A 19822-nucleotide genomic window follows, 5' to 3' on the forward strand; every position below is an offset into this window, starting at 1 on the left:
CACTCCATAAATACAAGGGGCAATTTACAGAGGCCAATTAACCTACCCGCCTGTCAGTGTGGAAATCCCAATGAGGTCAAGATCGGCTGTCTCACCCAGCCTAGGCGCTACATTTTCGGGGGGGGGGGGGGGGGGGGGGGGGACGACGACTTCCAGTGGGGATTTCAAGTGCCCTCTCGTCATTTTGTCTGGATTAGAGGAGGTGCCGGACCATCAGTTGCTGGAAAGTCGACGGTGGACATATATTTTTTTAAATTCTCATTTTGTACTCATTTATTTTGCATATTTTTTGCATTTTGTTCGACCAGGACTTTTCAGATACAAAGAACATAGACAGTACATGCACAGCACTGGAATGAGTCCTTTGGGCCATAATGTTTGTGCCAAACATGATGCCAAGTTAAACTGATCTCATCTGCCTGTGCATGATCCATTTTCCTCTCTTCCTTGCACTTCCATGTGCCTATCTAGAAGTGTCTGGTTCCACCACCACCCCAGGCAGTGTGTTCCAGGCCCCCACCACTCAATGTGTAAAAAACCTTGTCCCGCATGGCTCCATTACATTTTCTCCCTCTCACCTTACAGCTGGGCCCTTCTAGAGTATGACATTTCCACCCCTGGGATAAAGAGTATAAATAAATAACTGGAGATACTGGTTAATACATATCAGGACACAAATTGTTGGAGTAACTCAATGTATTGGGCAGCACACCTGGAGAATATCGATAGGTGACATTTTGGATCAAGACCCTTCTTCAGACGTTGGATATTTCAAGTTCAAGTTCAAGTTCAAGTGAGTTTATTGTCATGTGTCCCTGATAGGACAATGAAATTCTTGCTTTGCTTCAGCACACAGAACATAGTAGGCACTTACTACAAAACAGATCAGTGTGTCCATATACCATTATATAAATATAAACACACATGAATAAATAAACTGATAAAGTGCAAATAACAGATAATGGGTTACGAATGATCAGAGTTTTGTCCGAGCCAGGTTTAATAGCCTGATGGCTGTGGGGAAGTAGCTATTCCTGAACCTGGTCGTTGCAGTCTTGCAGTCCTGAACCTGGTCGTTGCTCCACCCTGGGGAATACATTTGCACTTGTAGCGCTGGTGCCAGGAGGTGCTTGTGGAGCAGAGAGATTGTGAAGCCAGCCAACATGCGAAGTTGACACTAATTTTACCAAAAGGCACTGGGTAGCACAGCGGCACAGTGCCACTGCCTCGCTATGCCAAGTTCAATCCTGACCTCAGGTACATTCAAAGGTTCAAAGGTTCAAAGGTTGATTTATTGTCACATACACCTAGATGTAGTGAAATTTCTTTTGCCATTCTCAGAGAAGTTATGACATTCTCCTTGTGACCAAGTGGAGACAGTAAGACTTGTGGGAGAACTGGGAAGGGGAAGGGGACGGAGAGAGAAAGCAAGGGCTATCTGAAGTTAGAGAAGTCAATGTTCATACCGCTGGGGTGCAATCTACCCAAGCAAAATATGAGGGCCTATTTCTGTGCTTTGCATCTCTCTTAGTTCAAGACTCAAACTGGACCTCGGTGTTTCAGCCGACACCAAGTTAGTCGCTGATTGATTTCCACTTTAGCATTGTTAATGCCAATGGGAGGCCTGACCACACTGACAGAATTAGTTTTGCTTCAAGGTTTCAGATAAACAATTTCTGAAATTTGTGCTGGAGAAGACCATGAAATAACGCTCCTTGTGGAACCACAGATAGCAGATTAAACACAAGCATCTGCTGTCAGTTCCTTGTTGAGATGACTACAAATGCTAACAGTTCTGCCATCATTGCAATGGCAAACTTGGGCCACAGATTTACAAAAAGTGATATTTATATTTCTTTTCAACCATTTGGCATTTAGGCATGTTGCTCCATTTAGCTTTTACTCATTCTTCCTTGAATTTTATACTGACTTTAGACTTTACTTTAAACTTTAGGGGTACAGTGTGGAAACAGGTCCTTTAGCCCATCGATTCCACGCTGACCAGTGATCATCCTGTACACTAGTACTATCCTACACACGAGGAACAATTTACAATTTACAGAAGCCAATTATCCTACAAACCTGTACATCTTTGGAGTGTGGGCGGAAATTAGAGGCATCGGTCGCAGGGAGAATGTACAAACTCCGTCCAAAAAGCACCCATAGTCAAGATCTTATCCTAGAAAAGCTAGAAAAAAGGAGGGGCAGGACAGTGCATGGCCTGTAATAGGTGAACACAGGTGAGAGAATTATTTGATAGGCAGAATGTTGGACAAAGTTAATTCAAGGACCCAAAAAAGTAACAACTATTTGATCTGTGGAAATAGACTTTCCTCCTGCTGTCTTTGATTGTGGGACTGTGACGGTTTGTTTGACAATAATTCTTAGTATACCCCTGTTTAGCTTAGTTTAGAGATACAGCGCGGAAACAGGCCCTTCGGCCCGCCAAGTCCGCGACAACCAGCGATCCCCATACACTAGCAATACCCTACACACTAGGGACAATTTAAAATCTTTTACCAAAGACTTCAAACCTGTACATCTTGGAGAGTGGGAGTAATCCAGAGCTCCCAGAGAAAACCCACACACTCACAGGAAAAACGTACAAGCTCTGTACGGACAGCACCCATAGTCAGGATCGAATTCGGGTCTGTGGCGCTGTGAGGCAGCAACTCTACCGCTGCACCACCGTGCCATCCTTGTATATACTGTATTCTTGCTGCAAGATCTATACTGTAATGCTTATGGATTATGCTCTTCTTTTGTAAAATGTTTTGACTACCAAAACGGTACAAATCATCTTATTATCAATTTTTAATATCAAGTAATCTAGTCTTTGTTAAAACCAGCCATTTCTGATTAAGTGAAATTCAGCCATCTGACTTTGCAGAGAGGCACCTTGTTTGATTTTGGTGCAAAAACATGTTCAGGAAAAGGGTCCAAGTTTGAATACACTCTGCTGAGTGAGCAGGTGTCTTAGGCCCTGATCAATATCATCAAAAATCAGTTTGGCTGCTAATTAATTTCACTCATGCTGTGGCTGCTGCAATTATTTGCATAATGACAGTCAATGCATTTCAATATATTCTTTGAGATAGTGTAAGGTGCAATATGAATCCAAGTACTAAAATTTAAAAAAACCTCTCTATCTATGGTGCTTTTCATAGGAAACCCGAATGCAGTTTTCAACCAGTATACTGTATGATTTGTTGATGTGGAGCTAATGTTATAATGCATAGACAATGAGATAAGGACTGTAGAATTAAAGGTTCTTATGCAGCTTCATTTGAGAGATATATTATGTGGAACAGCAGGCAAAAATGTTGTTGTTCTTCTTCAAATAATGCAGGACTGATTACAGCTATCAGAAGGGACAATCTGAAACTTAGCTTAATGACATATCTTAAAGGTAGTGCTATATATGTGACATATATAATATGCATCTTAGCTCATAGAAAATAATTGTTGTTTAATAATTGGTGTCTTGCCTTTAATTTAGGCACAACTCAATGATGAATATGTAGATGTATTTCATGGAATAGAACCACTAGAATGCCATCAAGCCATAGATGACATGGTGCAAATTATAAAGTACATATTGAGAGATGTTCCATTGACTATAAAGCCAAGTTGGAGTGACTAGAATTAGGATAGTGCAAGTGTATGGGCGATTGCTGGTCGGCATGGACTCGGTGGACTGAAGGGCCTGCTTCCATGCTGTATCTCTAAAACTAAAACACTAGAATAAGGACCTTGAGATAATGAACATATTCTGCATATTCAGCTTTCAGCACATTGGCCTTCATCAGTCAGAGGTATGAGTATAGATGTTGGGAGGGCATGTTACAGTTGTACAAGACATTGGTGACTCCACTTTTAGAGTATTACATTCAGTTTTTGTCACACTGTCATAGGAAATATATTATTAAGCTGGAAAGGGTGCAGAGAAGTTTTATGAGGATGTTGCCAGGGCTCGAGGCCCTCAGCTAATAGGGCCTCGAGTTGTGCAGGCTGGGACTTTATTCCTTAGAGCGCAGGAGGATAAGGGTGATCTCATAGAGGTGTATAAGACCATGAGAGGAAAGATAGTGCAAATGCAGAGAGTCTTTTAACCAAGAATAGGGGAATCAAGAGCCAGGGAACATAGGTTTAAGGTGAGAGTGGAAAGGTTAAATAGATTAGATTAGATTAGATTAGATTAGATATAATTTATTAGATATAATTTATTGCCACACAGCCAGGCTGGTGGAAATTTGGGTTGTCTGCAGCGATACAATAATAAGGAACACACAACCACAATAAAACTGTAACACAAACATCCACCACAGCATTCATCACTGTGGTGGAAGGCACAAAATTTGGGCAGTCCTCCTCCATTTCCCCCCCTGGTCAGGACCAGAGTCCAGACTCAGTCCAGGATCGGCTCTTCCTCACCGGAGACCGCGGCTTTAAGTTGTTGTAGGCCGCAGGCCGGCGGTCAAGATTTAAAGTCCCCGCCGCAGCCAGAAGCACCGTAGACTGCAGGGCCGGCGGTCGAAGCTCCCCTCCAGGGGTGATGGTAAGTTCATGCCGGACCCGCGGTAGAAGTTGGCCGCGGGCCAGCAGTGACGGCTTCTTCTTCCCCCGGGTCCCCAACGTGAGATCCCGGGCTGTAGACGCCGCACCAGCTGGAGCTCTGCTGACCGCGACTTCAGGCCGTGACTTCAGGCTGCCGGCTGCCCCGGGCCAGCGAAACGGAGCGCTCCCCTCCAGCGAAGGCTCACCCGCTCCACGCCGAGAGTCTACGCTGCGCCCGCCGCTGAAGCCCCGGGCGCGTTTCCGGGAAAGGCCGCGTCGATCCTTGATGTTAGGCCACGGGGGAGGCGACCTGGAAAAACTCGCCTCTCCATGGAGGAGGCGACCGAAGCGGTTTCCCCCTTACCCCCCCACACCACCCCCCACACAAAACACACAAAGAAACATTAAATACAGACTTTAAAACATACTAAAAAAAAGTTGAAAAACTGACGAGCTGCATGACATGGCTGCTGCCAGAGCAGCGCCCCCTACGATAGGAATCTGAGGGGCAACATTTTTACACAAAGGGTGGTATGTATATGTAACAAGCTGCTGGAGGAGGTAGTTGAGGCATGTGTTATTACAACATTTAATACACATTTGGACAGGTACATGGATAGGACAGGTTTAGGGGATATGGGCCAAAATGCAGGCCGATGGGACTAGTGTAAATGGGACATGTTGATTGGCCTGGGCAAGTTATGCCAAAGGGCCTGTTTCCAAGCTCTATGACTTAATGAGTCTTCTGATACCTCAGCTTTTGATGCAGGAGACTGTGTAGACCATCACATATGCAACAACACCTGAAATGAATGAACCAGACAGGTCAAATCTGTTTTCAGATGAAATTGAGACATTAACTGATCATTCAACATGACCTGACTTATAGAGATGAAAGTGTAATTGCTCAAATGCTCAACGGAATGAAATGGTCAGACCTGGTCACTCCTCAAACTTGGGAGTGAATGATGGCCTCCACAAAGTGTGCGAAGACATTACCAACCGCAGGAGATCAGGGACTATGTTCAGACACACGTGACCTGTAAATCTCCAGAAATACGCCAATCTTTCACTGTCACCAAGTCCCTCCTGACCCTCGGCTAACATTTGGTCAGAGTGACAGACAGATGGAAAAGCAGAGAACACGGTGAAGATGACCAAGCACCGATGAGGAAGGATAAACCATCCCAGTCAGGTTCCTAACTCAGCAGGCGAACCCTCTGCAATGCCCCAACGCAAGAGACAAGACTCCAGTGACTTTTGAATCATCAAACTAATACTGACAACATTCGACTGTGAACATCAAATTGGCTGCTCGAGTTAGAAGTGCAATAAAGTGTAAAATTATTTTGGATATTGCTTTTTATCCCCCTTTTTGTCTTTCATGATTAAAAAAGGATACAACCGATGTGCCATATGGAGCATTACTCTGTGAACCATGCTAGCGGCTATAGTACTGTTATCCCTTTAAGGACTGTATCCTGTGATTAACTGCAGCCTAGGCTGCAATAATGAGCATATAAAGTTCTAGGGGCATTCTGACTGGCAGAATGCCACGGTAACAATGCCGACTTGCACTGTAAAATTTTTTATTAATAAAGTATCTTTATTAATTGATTAAATGACTGTCTCTTTCCAATTTCTTAAGGAGTTAATATGGAAGACACTGAGATAGGTAGCAACTTCATCAGATCAGCATTACAGTAGATCGACATTTGCCACTCAAGTCTCTGGAGTCAGAATGGAACTCACAACCTACTTACTCATGACTAAGAGAGCAATTAACTGAGTCATGGCTGACATGATCAGCTTGAATTTAACAGTTTCACTCAGGAACCCAGGATTAAAACTAAGATAAAGTAGTCTATTTTCCCAATTACTTGAGAAAACATACTTATTGGATAACAGCAGCACAATGCTCAGTAAAGGCATCTTCTAAGATGAATGAATTAAGGGGTTGGACAGGCTAGATGCAGGAAGATTGTTCCCGATGTTGGGGAAGTCCAGACAAGGGGTCACAGTTTTAGGATAAGGGGGAAATCTTTTAGGACCGAGATGAGAAAAACATTTTTCACACTGAGAGTAGTGAATCTGTGGAATTCTCTGCCACAGAAGGCAGTTGAGGCCAGTTCATTGGCTATAGTTAAGAGGGAGTTAGGTGTGGCCCTTGTGGCTAAAGGGATCAGGAGGTATGGAGAGAAGGCAGGTACAGGTTACTGAGTTGGATGATCAGCCATGATCATATTGAATGACGGTGCAGGCTCGAAGGGCCGAATGGCCTACTCCTGCACCTATTTTCTATGATTCTATGTTTCTATGTCCTTATCGTGATCCAGTATTTTGCTCATTCAGAAACGCTAACCACTTTGGGGTTCTGGAACTTGTGGATCTATATCCCAGTAACAGATTTCCTGAAAATGCAACTTTAGATGAGAAGGAAGCAATAATAAATGGAAAAAAATAAGCCACCTCTGAACCACAAGCAACTATTGCAAACCTTAATTCTCACTTCCACATGTAATCTGATAATCAATATTTTCTACTACATTCTTCCCTTAGATTTAGGTTTAGTTTTAATATTGTCGCAATGGCTTTGTTTTATATGCTGTACAATCAAATCAGATAATATTATACATTAATACAATTAAGCCAAACTCACGTACAATAGGTAAGCAAAGTGAAAGATAAAGGGCACAGAAGATAGCTCCCAGAATTGTAGAGCACTAGTTCCAGCGACAAAGTTCAATGTCCACAATAGGGTAGATGTGAATCGGGTTGTACCCTAGGGAGACAGAGGGAGAGAAGCCGTTCCGAGTCTGGTGGTGCACGCTTCAAGCTTCTGTACCTTCTGCCTGGCGGAACAGGGAGAATAAAGAATGACTGGGGTGGACATAATCTTTGATAGATGGAGTCAATGGTGCAGCTGGAGTCAATGGTGAGGAGTCTAATCTGTGTGATGGACTGAGCTACATCCACAACTTTCTGCAATATCTTGCAGTCTAGGGCATAGTCAGGTTGCATCCCAAACCAAGCTGTGATGTAACCCAACAATATGATTTCTATGGTCGTCTGTAGAAGATGTTAAGAGTCATTGGAGAAATGCTGAATTTCCTCAGTCTCCTGAGGAAGCAGAGGCTGTGGTATGCCTTGTTGAAACGAATAAATCAAGTTGCCTCTTATTAAAATGCATTTGGCCAGCTTGGAATAAAGGTATATTGAACTTGTACTGATACGTATAAACAGCAGACTAAATATTCTGCAGAATGAATGGAAGGGGCAGGCAAGGCTCATCCATTTTATGCAACAGTGGGTTTTAAGTGCATTTTGTAGTTAATTAATACAAAAAACCTGCTGGCACCGATATTGCTTTATGGCATAATAATGGCATGTTTTCATTATAACATTGAGCCAAGGGAAACTTGAAAGCTGGCCGGACATTCCATGGACCTGCTAGAAGTCAATTATGTAGAATCTTAAATGTAACAATAGATCCTAATCTATTTTTATAAAGAGGCAGAGGCAGACAATGAGCAGTAAGAAGAAGAATGCTTTTGGGGAAATTATCATAGGTACAGCTTAAAAATGGATTCGATTTAGCTGTAAAAGGGCAAATTTTGCTGAAATTTATGGCAGCTATCTGAAGCGGTTTTTTTTCTGCCCAGGTTTCTGTCATGTTATTTGCATATTGCTGAATGTAAGATTTTACCATGGTGGACAAAATTTCAAAACATGTGGCAGATTGATTAAGAGTGGAAATAGGGTCTATCACACAAATAAGCATTGTTATTGCTGATGTCCAGTCCAGCTTTTGATTGTTCTGGTATTATATGAAACAAATTAATTTAATGACCACTTTGGTTCTTCATAACTTCTCTCAGAAACTTGATTTAAAATAATGCAAACTTTTGGAGTCATATGGAGTTATTTCATCAAAAACAATGCATCGTTCAAATAGTCCCCTCAAAGGCCCATGTTGGAAAACATCACTCAAAAGTGATAATTCCATCAGGTTCAATGATTCAAAGATGCTTTATTTGTTACATGTGCAACAGCACAGTGAAATTATTTTTGCATATTTGCACATGCGGGTACCACATGTTTTGTCACCATTTCCACAGTCCAAGGTCCGGTCTCCCGTGCACCTGGTCTACTGGAGCAGTAAAGATTTTGAGCTAGTTTGCTTGACTTTAGATGACTTCAAAGGTCAAATTGGACTAAACTCTAGACCATTTCATGCAATGGAAATGAGAACCTCAAGATCGATAGGGTAGCTGGTTCCAACGATATCTATCTGTGATGAGGAGGTAGGGCAGGTGCAGTGCCACATTGCTAACAGCCTGTTGGATGCTGAAACCAGTCCCCGAGACTGGAAGGAGCCTAATGTACTTCCAATCTTTAAAAGGATAGATAAGATCAATCTGGTTAACTAGAAGTCCATTCGCTTGACATTAACAATTGGAAAGATACTTGAGGGATCCATAAGGGACTTTAGGCACAGTTGATCATAACGCCCATGGGAATATTGAAGGATATGCATCATAGGCAGCCAGATGAGATTAGTTTATTTTGGCATTAAGTTTGGTTATCGTGGGCTGAAGGGCCCGCTGCTATGCTGCACTGTTCTATGTTCATTATTCTAAGGGGCGTGACCATGAAAAAGAGAGTTAAGCCTTATCAATGATCATATATTGTGAAGAAATTACTGTGAAAATCTGCTGGAAATTGTCCACCCAGACGTTCAAAGAGACTCTTCTCCCTTGATAGGAAAACGACAAGGAGTGAACTAATGGAAGTCTTTAAAAATATGAAAGGTTTGATGAACAGGACACACTGAGAATGCTAAAACTTGTTGGCTTAAGCAGAAGACATCAACACAAAATAGAAACTATGAAGTGCGGCACAGTGGCACAGCGGTAGAGTTGCTGCCTTACAGCAACAGAGACCCAGGTTCGATCCTGACTATGGATGCCATCTGTACGAAGTTTGTGACCGTGGGGATTTCCTCTGAGTGATCCGGTTTCCTCCTACTTTCCAAAGACATGCACGTTTGTAGGTTCTGTAAAAATGGTCCCTAGTCTAGGATAGCACTAGTATACAGGTGAAAACTGGTCGGTGCAGACTCTGCTGTATCTCTAAAGTAAACTATACTCTCCATTTCCACTATATCCAGGCTTGTTATCCGGTAGGTTGTAATGAGATACCCCCTCATCCTTCTAAACTCCAGCGAGTACATGTCCAGAGCCTTTAAATGCTTCTCATATATTAACCCAATCATCCCAAGGATCATTCTTATAAACCTCCTCTGGACTCTCTTTAACACCAGCACACCCCTCCTCAGATTTGGGGCACAAAACGGCTCACAATACTCCAGATGTTGGGATGTCATGTTACAGCTGTACAAGGCACATTTTGGAGTATTGCGTATAATTCTGGTTGCCCAGCAATGGACATAATGTCATTAAACGAAAAATAGGTGCAACAATTTTTTTATGAGGATGTTACTGGGTCTGGAAGGTTTCAGTTATGACGAGAGGCTGGGCAGGCTAGGAAATGTTTCCCTGGAGTGCCGGATGCTGAGGAGTGACCTCATGGAGGTTTATACAATCACGAGGGACATAGATAAGTTGAATAGCTACATTTATTCCCCCAGAGTCGGGAAGTCTAAAACTAGAGGATGTACAGAAGATTAAAAGTGAGAGGGGAAAGATTTAAAAGGGACTTGACAGGCTACTTTTTCCACACACAGACAGTGGTGCATTTAAGTTGAGTTGAGTTTAATTTATTGTCATGTGTACCGAGGTACAGTGAAATGCTTTTGTTGCATGCAAACCAGTCAGCGGAAAGACAATACATGATTACAATCGAGCCAGTCACAGTGTACATATACAGATACATGGTAAAGGGAATTATGTGAATAACGTATAGTGCAAGATAAAGTCAATAAAGTCCGATCAAAGATAATCCGAGGGCTATGAAACAAACTGCCAAAGTAACTGGTAGAGGTGGGTACATTTACATTTATAAGACACTTGGGTAGGTACATGGATAGGAAAGGTTTGGAGGGATATAGGCTAGGCACAGGCAAGTGGGACTAGCTGTTAGGCAACTCAGTTGGCATGGGCAAGTTGGGCCGAAAGGCCTTCTTCCGAGCAGTATGACTCTATGACCATGGCTTAAAAAAATATAGTAAATGATAATTGCACTTTGAAAATAATGCAGAGGAGGGTCATGAAATTAATTCCCAGTTTAAAGTGTTTTAGCTACCAAAACAAAGCGGTAAGCTTTGGGCCTCGACATTGTCGACATTGAAGTTTATAAAATGATGTGCAGTAGATTTGTTGAACTCTTCCAGCCTTACTAAAAGCTAACCTCCGTGGCCTCACACGCTTGTGATTTACAATTATTTTGCAGGACTCTGGGAATTCAGGATGACTTCATCAACAAAACATCAATCTTCCTGAAAGTGACACCAATAAATACAAGTAATAAGTGGAGGAAGGTGACTTTGCTAATACAACTTGCCACCAAAGATGAGGGAGGCCCTTAAATCATCACCACTTCAGAGATGCTTTATCCCTCCCATCAAAAATAGATCCCCATCTACTGTGTTTTTTTGTGTCAATAGCAGTGGATGGTAGGGTCTTGTTTAAAATTCTGCTTGAATGTGGATTTCCCTTCAGAATTGAAAATCTCTGACCAGACTCGGGACCAGCTTTTTCCCCTCTGTTATCAAGTTGTTATGGAATGGTCCTTCCATAAGCTAGTGGCTTATGAAGGATCTGTCGGAGAGTAGGTACTGTATGATTCACCTCTACCGCATTGCAGACATTGGACTTAGTCAAAGGAACCAGAGGTACTACAATGCTGAGAATGATATTCTGCACTCTGTATCTTCTGCTTTGCTCAACCCATTGTACTTGAGTTTGACTTGATTGTATGTAAGTATAGTATTTTCTCTGTTGATTGAATAGCATGCAAAACAATGCTTTACTCTGTACCTTGGTACACGTGCCAATAATAAAGCTGCCAATAATAAAGAGGTTTCTGTCATCAACGTATCCCTCACAATGTTTACATTTTCCCTACTTATCAGCTGATCTACTGAAGAAGGATCCTGACCCAAAACATCATATATCCATGTCCTCCAGAGATGCTGCCTCACCCATCGAGTCCCTCCATCGCTTTGTGGTTTTTGCTCAAGATTCCACCTGCAGATTCTTGTGTCTTGCTGATCTATCTACACCGCTCCTGTCAACTTTCTTCTTCTGTCTTTCTATTTATCTGAAGAAGGGTCCTGTCCCGAAATGTCACGTATTTATTTTCTCCAGAGATACTGTCTGACCACTGAGTTACTCCAGCTCTTTGTGTCTTTATTTTGTAAACAGGCATCTGCATGCAGTTCCTTGTTTCTACATATATCCATCTGGCTGACTAAATTCTAATGACTCACCAGATCACTGGGAGGATTTGTCTTGGAGGTGTCATTGTCCTTGGCAATGGATCAGAAATATGCAGTCACAAGCCAATGTACACCAGCTTGGACTGAATGTATTATGTAATCTGCTGTTTTTATTAATCCCTTATAATTTGGAAAGAAGTAGTGAGTACATCAATATTGGGAAAATCTTGATGCAATGCCAGGACTGTGTTAATAAACACCAGGCTATCTCATGGAAGATCTTTAATCAATCTTCATCCTCTATCACGTATAAATAGTTGACTCTCTTAGTGTACCCAATTGGTTGCTCCTACAATATCATGTGTGCTAATAAAAGCTGCAACAGTACATTTGACATTCTTCTAAAATATGGTCAGTAAAAGAGAAATATAATTGAAATTATGCTATCAATGATTTCACGTCAAAGCTCTACATTAAAGGAATGGGAAGAAGAATAAATCAAGTAACTACAGACCAGTTAGTCTCATGTCAGTTGCAGGCAAATTCATCAGATCCATAATTAAAGATTTTGTTTAGACGCTTTAAAAATGCATTTGTTAATCAAGAACATTGACAACGATTTGTTAAAGGAAATTGCTTTAAAGAAGTGACTGACTAGATAAATAAATACAATTAAGTAGCTGCAGAGAATCAATGGTTTCAAGAGTTCCAATAAAGTCTACAGAGGAGGCTCAGTAGAAAAATTCAGACGTATTCTATGGGAAGAAAGGCAGTAACTTGACCAAATATAATAAAATTACCAGATATAATTGCTGCAAACATTGGTTGCTGGTTCTATTATTGTTTTAACAAAACTCATATACATTACTCACGTCAGTAGTAATATTAGGCCTGATTTTGAATTCAGCTGGACAGTAGGCTGACATCAAGCAGTCACCTTGCTCAGTTGTAATGGGATGGAAAATTAATTTGCTTGCATACTGCCCACAAGCAGCACCTGGTACCCATGGGTAGAAGAAAGCTGCATTGGATCCAACAACAGTGACGGGCCCCATTTGTCATAAGATAAATGGTTACCCACCATGACAAAGATCTGTCTCAGATACTTACCCGAGATTGCAACACTCAAGGTGGCACAGTAAAGTCACCCCTTTACATATTGGGCTGTTAAATTGGATCTCCAGAAGTGTACTACAATAATAAGTTAGTGTTTGATCAAAACTAGTTACAAATTTAATTTAAGTATACCATTTTGGCCTTGTTTTACTGTTAATTAACAAACCAACAGTCCAATTTGAGAAATACCAGTTTTGCATTTGCCGTCAGTCATAGTAATTTGACATCAGTCATAATTTAGCGTTGAAGTAAGGTGAGACCATGTACTTCTATCCCGGCAACTCAGAGGGTAAAATCTGGCAAATTGAATGAGATCAATGGCATTGGTTCAAACGCAATGGCCATGGATGTAAATTGACCAAGAAACACTTTTTCCAATGTGCACCCAGTTTATGGTTGTAAAAAATGCTGTAATTACCACAGATTTTGTGATTTACTTGTCTGAAAAATTGTGTAAAGCATATAATCTATCTAAGTCAATTTTGCAGTGCTATCTCCATAATGGGCAAAGTTATTACTCAATAACTTACTTTGCACATGGATCTTGTGGTATCATGTGCTGCATGCTAAGTTACGACACTCGGGTTACGTTGGATGCCATAACTCTTTCGAGCTATGATCATAAGCTTAATATATAAATGTTGCACTTAGATTGCCATTTGTTGTTGGATGTCTAAGTTGTCTGAAAATAGAACCTTTGGTCCTGAATGAGTGCCCAATAAAACTTCCAAGATCTAGCATGACTATACCATGTTTAAGGTCAGCATTAGGATAAATGTTCTAATTCATCAGTTAAAATATCTCCACCTTGTACATTGGCCATTTGCCAGACTCGGGATGCGGTGGAATTACACCCAGAGGTGCAAACAAGGGTAAAACTGTTCAACCCCATTTTGGCAAAGAATATCAACTGGGAAAAGAACCATTCAGCACACATGAAGTGAGAAGACATTTAAAAATTGCCATCACATTACCTAATCTGATCATTTCCAAACGGTAGACATTAAAACTAATTATTCTACTATGATTAGTAAACCTCAACGTTATGATTGTTATCTCAATTGGGGGCCAAATGTCATCTCCCATTCTTACAAAATTAGTGTAAGATCTTTAATAGTCTTTGGTAATCCATCCTATATAGAATATCCTGGACAGCCTGGAGATATCATATGTGTAAATGATAAAAAATTAACAGAATTTTAAATTCTCTAGGAGTGTTCTTACTGGCCAAGAATTTTAATGTATGGAAAAGTACATTGATCACACTATATTAATAAGTATGATACTGTTTCATAAAGTAATTGAATAGCTATTGCCAACAGTGGATATGCTTGTGGCTAACCCTCTTTCAGCAATGGTTGCAACAGTGGTTGCATTCTCTGCTGTGAAATTGTCCTCTAAATGCAGTCACCTCAGGCCAGAGCCATTGCAACCAGAGGTCTGGATCAATCAAATCTTATAGAAAGATTTCGTATATGACTAGAATGATTACCCTGTAATATATTTCCATTGTATTGTGTCATGTTAACTTATAGTTTTAAATGGAAGGGTGTAAATTCCCATAACAATTAAGTTTTCACAGTACAATGTAAACTCAGTTCTAATGTTGGTATTTTCAAACCAACTTGGTTCTCAGTTTGTTGTTCTCTATCTGGTTATCATCTGAGTATTTTAAAACCAGCTTCTGGTGAACCCTGTGAGATATGTAGCACAATTTGGCAGTTTTGCTCAAATTTGCAAGGGTGGCACCACCTTGTAACTATTGGAAGTTGTATTTGACATTAGATAGATGTCCATGAAGAATACCCCAATGGAATGGAAGAATCAAAAGGTTTGCAATACACTTCTTAGACAATAGACTGACCCATCATCCTGTCTATCTCCTTATTTCAAGATTACTCATGAGGGAAAACAAGCTGTCACCATCAACTCTCTCAATCACTTCTAGAATCGTGTATGTTATGTGTAATGGAAGATCAATGCTTGCTTTATTTTCTGAACTCACCTGAAGAAATTATAACCACAATATTCTCTTCCCCAGAAATTCATTGAATGTATCCGTACTGGATTATGGTAAAAACAAGTGTATCCTTCCTTAGGTAGGAGAACCGAAGTTGCACAGAATGCTCCTCGTGTAACCACAAAGGACTTCCTTAATTTAAGGACTTCCTTAATCTTGTATTCCAAACTCTTTGCAATAAAAGCTGACATTCTGATTGTCTTCCAAAACTGCATTTCATGTGTTGTATGATAGCTTGTTTCCCACCATTCCAAATACATTGTTCCTCTATCCTTCCTATCAAAGTACATGATTTTCTATTTTCACACTCCATTTATCATCTTCGCACTCACCCATCTAACCTGACTGGATTCTATTTTGCAGATTCTTTGCATCCTTTTTACAGCTCCTTTGCTATCAACCATCATTGAACTTTGTCTTTTCATCAGTCACAAACACTGATTGTACTTGAATGATACTTAATATGCACTGAAGCACTTGGTCATACTTGCTCACATAATTGAGTCTTACTGACAGATAATAAAGGAGAGTAGATTTAATTATGTCTCAGTTCAGAGGATCTTATAATTTTGCTTTTACCGATGCTTAGGGTATGAGGGGAATCTCTTCTTTCCAATGCTTCGTTCATTAGGACCACTTCCATAACTCTGTTGGATCTCCACAGTCCTCTCTCTCTCGTTCTGTGTTATGAATGACCACAAAGGATATGTGCCTCTTTTCCATTCAAAGTACGAATGGGGTAGATGAGGCAGTGTTGCTATGCATCTGTAAAACATGGCTGTACTGAGAACACTGGAGGTTTAAGGAGAGGTGCAGGACACACAGGTCAGATGAAGCTGACGTTATTCATTGTAAACCAACATCTGCCAATTCTTACATTCACTTTATTCACAGCTGTGAAAAGTGGAAGTGGCAGGTGAATATCTAGTTGTGGTACATTAAACCATTGAGAGTGATGGTGCAGGGTGAAGAGTAATAACACAGATACGATACAGAAGGACTTGAATTAAACTAGCAAAGCCATTGAAATATTTCCTACTCTTATTTTCCAGATTCCCCCACACCTACTAATCATTTCCCCAGCCATCTCTTGGCAGCTTCTTTCTCTTCACTTAGAACAGTTTTTCATCTACTTGTAGAGTGAAGCACGCCCTTCTTTGCTCTGTGGTATTTAAAAGATGTATAGAAGCGCTTTAAGACACAAAATGCTGGAGTAACTCAGCAGGACAGGCAGCGTCGCTGGTGACTTTTCACGTCGAGACCCTTCTTCTGCTGCCTGTCAAACTGTGTTACTCCAGAATTTTGTGTCTATCTTTGGTTTAAACCAGCATCTGTAGTTCCTGCCTACACACATAGAAACACTTAGGAGTATCTGGCATAATCGTACTTCCCTGTCATATTAATGATCCTGTCCAGTCTTCCTGCATTGGAGATCATCCAACTCCTGTCTACATGCTGGTTTCTTTGAAGAACAGGACCTAGAGACATTACATAATGGTTAGATCCCCAACTTGGTCCTGTGGATGGCTCTCATCTGAGAACCACAGGATCAGTTTTTAATTTAAAATGGACCTGAGTTTCCATCTCATTGAATGGTAAAAGTGGGACATATACATTGGTATTGGTTTATTATTGTCTTGTGTACTGAGATACTGTGAAAACATGTTGTTTTTGCATGCTATCCATGTAACTCATACCACACATGAGTACATCAGGTACTGCAAACAAAAAATAAGCAGTGAAGAACATAGTGTTACCGCGACAGAAATATTTTTTTTAAATGCAAGGTCTGCGATGAGATAAACAGATCAGAATTATCTTGTTAGTTTATAAGAGGTATATTCAATAGTATGATAATAACACCTGTTCCACTCCCCAAAAATATTGCCATAGTGAATGGAGATTTGCTAAATTTATATATTTAGATGCAGATATGCAAGTTGGATATTTTAACATACATTAGACATATCTTAACACAATAATGAAAGAAGAAATCATTTCTTAAAAGGTTAATGGTGTTACAATGATCATGCATATAAAATAAATCAAATATACCTCTTTTCCATGTTATTTTGAAACTCCCAGAGTGTTAATCATTTCACTATTGGGAGACTCGGAGATCACGTTGCAGTTGTATAAGATGTTGGTGAGGCCCCATTTAGAGTATTGTGTTCAGTTGTGGGCATCATGTTATAGAAAATATGTTGTCAAATTGGAATGGGTACAGAGAAGATTTACAAGGATGTTGCCAGGGCTAGAGGGTGTGAGCTATATGGAGAGGTTGACTAGGCTGCGACTCTATTCCCTGGAGTGCAGGAGGATGAGGGGTGATCTTATTGAGTTGTATAAAACCATGAGAGGAAAAGATCAGGTAGATGCACGGAATCTCTTGCCCAGAGCAGGTGAATGGAGGACCAGAGGACATAGGTTTAAGGTGAATGGGAAAAGATTTAATAGGAATCTGAGGGGTAACGTTTTCACACCAAGGGTGGTGGGTGTTATGAAACAAGCTGCCAGAGGAAGTAATTGAGAATGGGACTATCCCAACATTTAAGAAACAGTTAGACAGGTACATGAACAGGGCAGGTTTGGAGGGATATGGACTAAACGCGGGCAGGTGGGTCTAGAGTGGCTGGGACATGTTGGATGTTGTGAGCAAGTTGGGCCGAAGGACTTGTTTCCACACTGTATCACTCTATGACCCGATTCCACTGCCCATGTGGTACATATAATATGCTTTTAACTCAAATAAATATGGTACACTACTAAAGGGAACATGCAAAGAAATGGAAGATTTGTGCTGTTGGCATGATGCTCACTAGTGCTAAGTAACCATATGCACATTGAGTAAGTCAACTATAAACCTCAACCCAAAGAAACATGTTCTCATCTTAGAATATGGTGCCTGAGAATTATTGTTGAACAAATCTCATTCAACATCTAATCTTATATTACAGCCTACTGTTGGGAAATTCTATAATGGAATCCATTGTTTTACTCATTATTCAATGGCACAATGATAACAGAACATGGTTTGCACTCGTAGATGTGTAGGAAGTGAACAGCAGATGCTGGTTTACACCGAAGATAGACACAAAATGCTGGAATAACTCAGCCAGACAGGCAGGATCTCTGGAGAGAAGGAATTTGTGCGTTTTGGGTTGAGACCCTTCTTCAGACTCTGTCTTCAATCTGAAGAAGGATCTCAACCCAAAAAGTCACCCATTCGTTCTCTCCAGAGATGCTGCCTGTCCCACTGAGTTACTCCAGCATTTTGCATTAATAGATGTTATATATTAAATATAGGATTGTGTTAGGATTGAAATTCCTTAATAAAATAGCGGTACGATAAACCTAATGCAGGAATTTTCATTGTTTGATTGGATAATCATAAATATTATTTTCCATTAAAATAACTGTCAAAAGAAGAGAATAGCATTGTTCTGCCTAATTTCAGATACTTTTTTTTGCATTGTTGTAGATACTGAATTAATTTTGAGCAGTATTTGACATGAACATGACTTTGCTTGGTTTGTTTAGTCAGACGTGAATACAGGATTCTCCAGGGATATTGATTACTATATTTTTCTAGGTAATTGCATCTTGAAAATTTTGCATTATGAACCTTCTAATTATATTGGATTACAGTGCAAGCAATTGTTCTCCATTTTAAGAATTACTGAAATATTTTTTAAGCATGAACTGATTTCTTTGGTCTATCACTGATTTTATTTTATTTTGATTTTTGTACTTCCTACTGAATTTATGATAAGTTATTAGAACATATAATCCACTCTGACCAGTCATTATTTGTCAGAAATTGCTTGACAGTTCTTAATAATCATTTTCTTCATCTTAATTGCATAGGTAGGCCAATGACCGTAAAAAGGATTAGAAGGTTGTTATTTAATTTACCTTTGAAAATTTAACCCCATACTGGTCAGACCCAATTACCTAATCCTCTAACTATGTATTAGGCTGCATGTTCCATTTGCCTACTCTTGCTTGTCTTCTTCCTTGAAGCTACTTCTTTGATGGTTCTTCAAGTTTAGCTTGACATCCTTTAAACTTTTCATTGCCTGCTTATCAACCTCTTTATCTCTGGGACTGTTCCCTGAGGTACTCAGTGGAGCTGGGCGGTATAAGTTAATGTTGATTTTGACAAGATAGCTGGCTTCTCATGGCCCATTATAACATATTGCTAAAATAGATTATCTGCTCATTATGTCAACAGCAAATACGTCACCTGCATTTTCTCTCTAAATCTATTTGACTCTTCACCTTTCCTACCTTTCTCAAGATGCTCCAAGATGCCTGGATTAGGGGATATTAGCTACAGGGAAAGATTGGACAGGCTTGCATTTTTTCACTGGAACACTGGAGGTTGTGGGGAGACCTGATAGAGGTACTTACAATTATCAGTGGCATGGATATGGTCAGAACCTTTAAGGGCTCAATTTAAAGCCGATGTATGGGGTAAGTTTTTTCCACAGAGGGTTGTGAGTGCTTGGAACATGCTGCAGAGTGGGGTGAGATGGACAGAAACAATAATGACATATAAGTGACTTTTGGATAAGCATGTGGATATGTAGGGAATGGAGGGATATGGATTATGTGCAGTCAGATAAGAGTTGGTCTTGGCATCATGTGCGGCACAGACATTGGAATGAGGGATCCAGTAGGTTAAATATGTGGGTGAGAGACAAATGGAATCAGTTGAGAAGAGAATG

At 40.5% G+C, this 19822-nt stretch overlaps 1 long non-coding RNA gene across 1 annotated transcript; it reads left to right on the forward strand.

The window, feature by feature from the left end:
• Positions 1–4032: 4032 nt before the first annotated feature.
• LOC116971796 lies at positions 4033–19588 on the forward strand. The gene is made up of 3 exons (XR_004411630.1): positions 4033–4168; positions 17541–17565; positions 19574–19588. It is a non-coding gene; the product is annotated as an uncharacterized LOC116971796 (long non-coding RNA).
• Positions 19589–19822: the final 234 nt, after the last annotated feature.

The sequence above is a fragment of the Amblyraja radiata genome, chromosome 1, assembly GCF_010909765.2.
Source record: "Amblyraja radiata isolate CabotCenter1 chromosome 1, sAmbRad1.1.pri, whole genome shotgun sequence".
NCBI classification, from domain to species: domain Eukaryota; kingdom Metazoa; phylum Chordata; class Chondrichthyes; order Rajiformes; family Rajidae; genus Amblyraja; species Amblyraja radiata.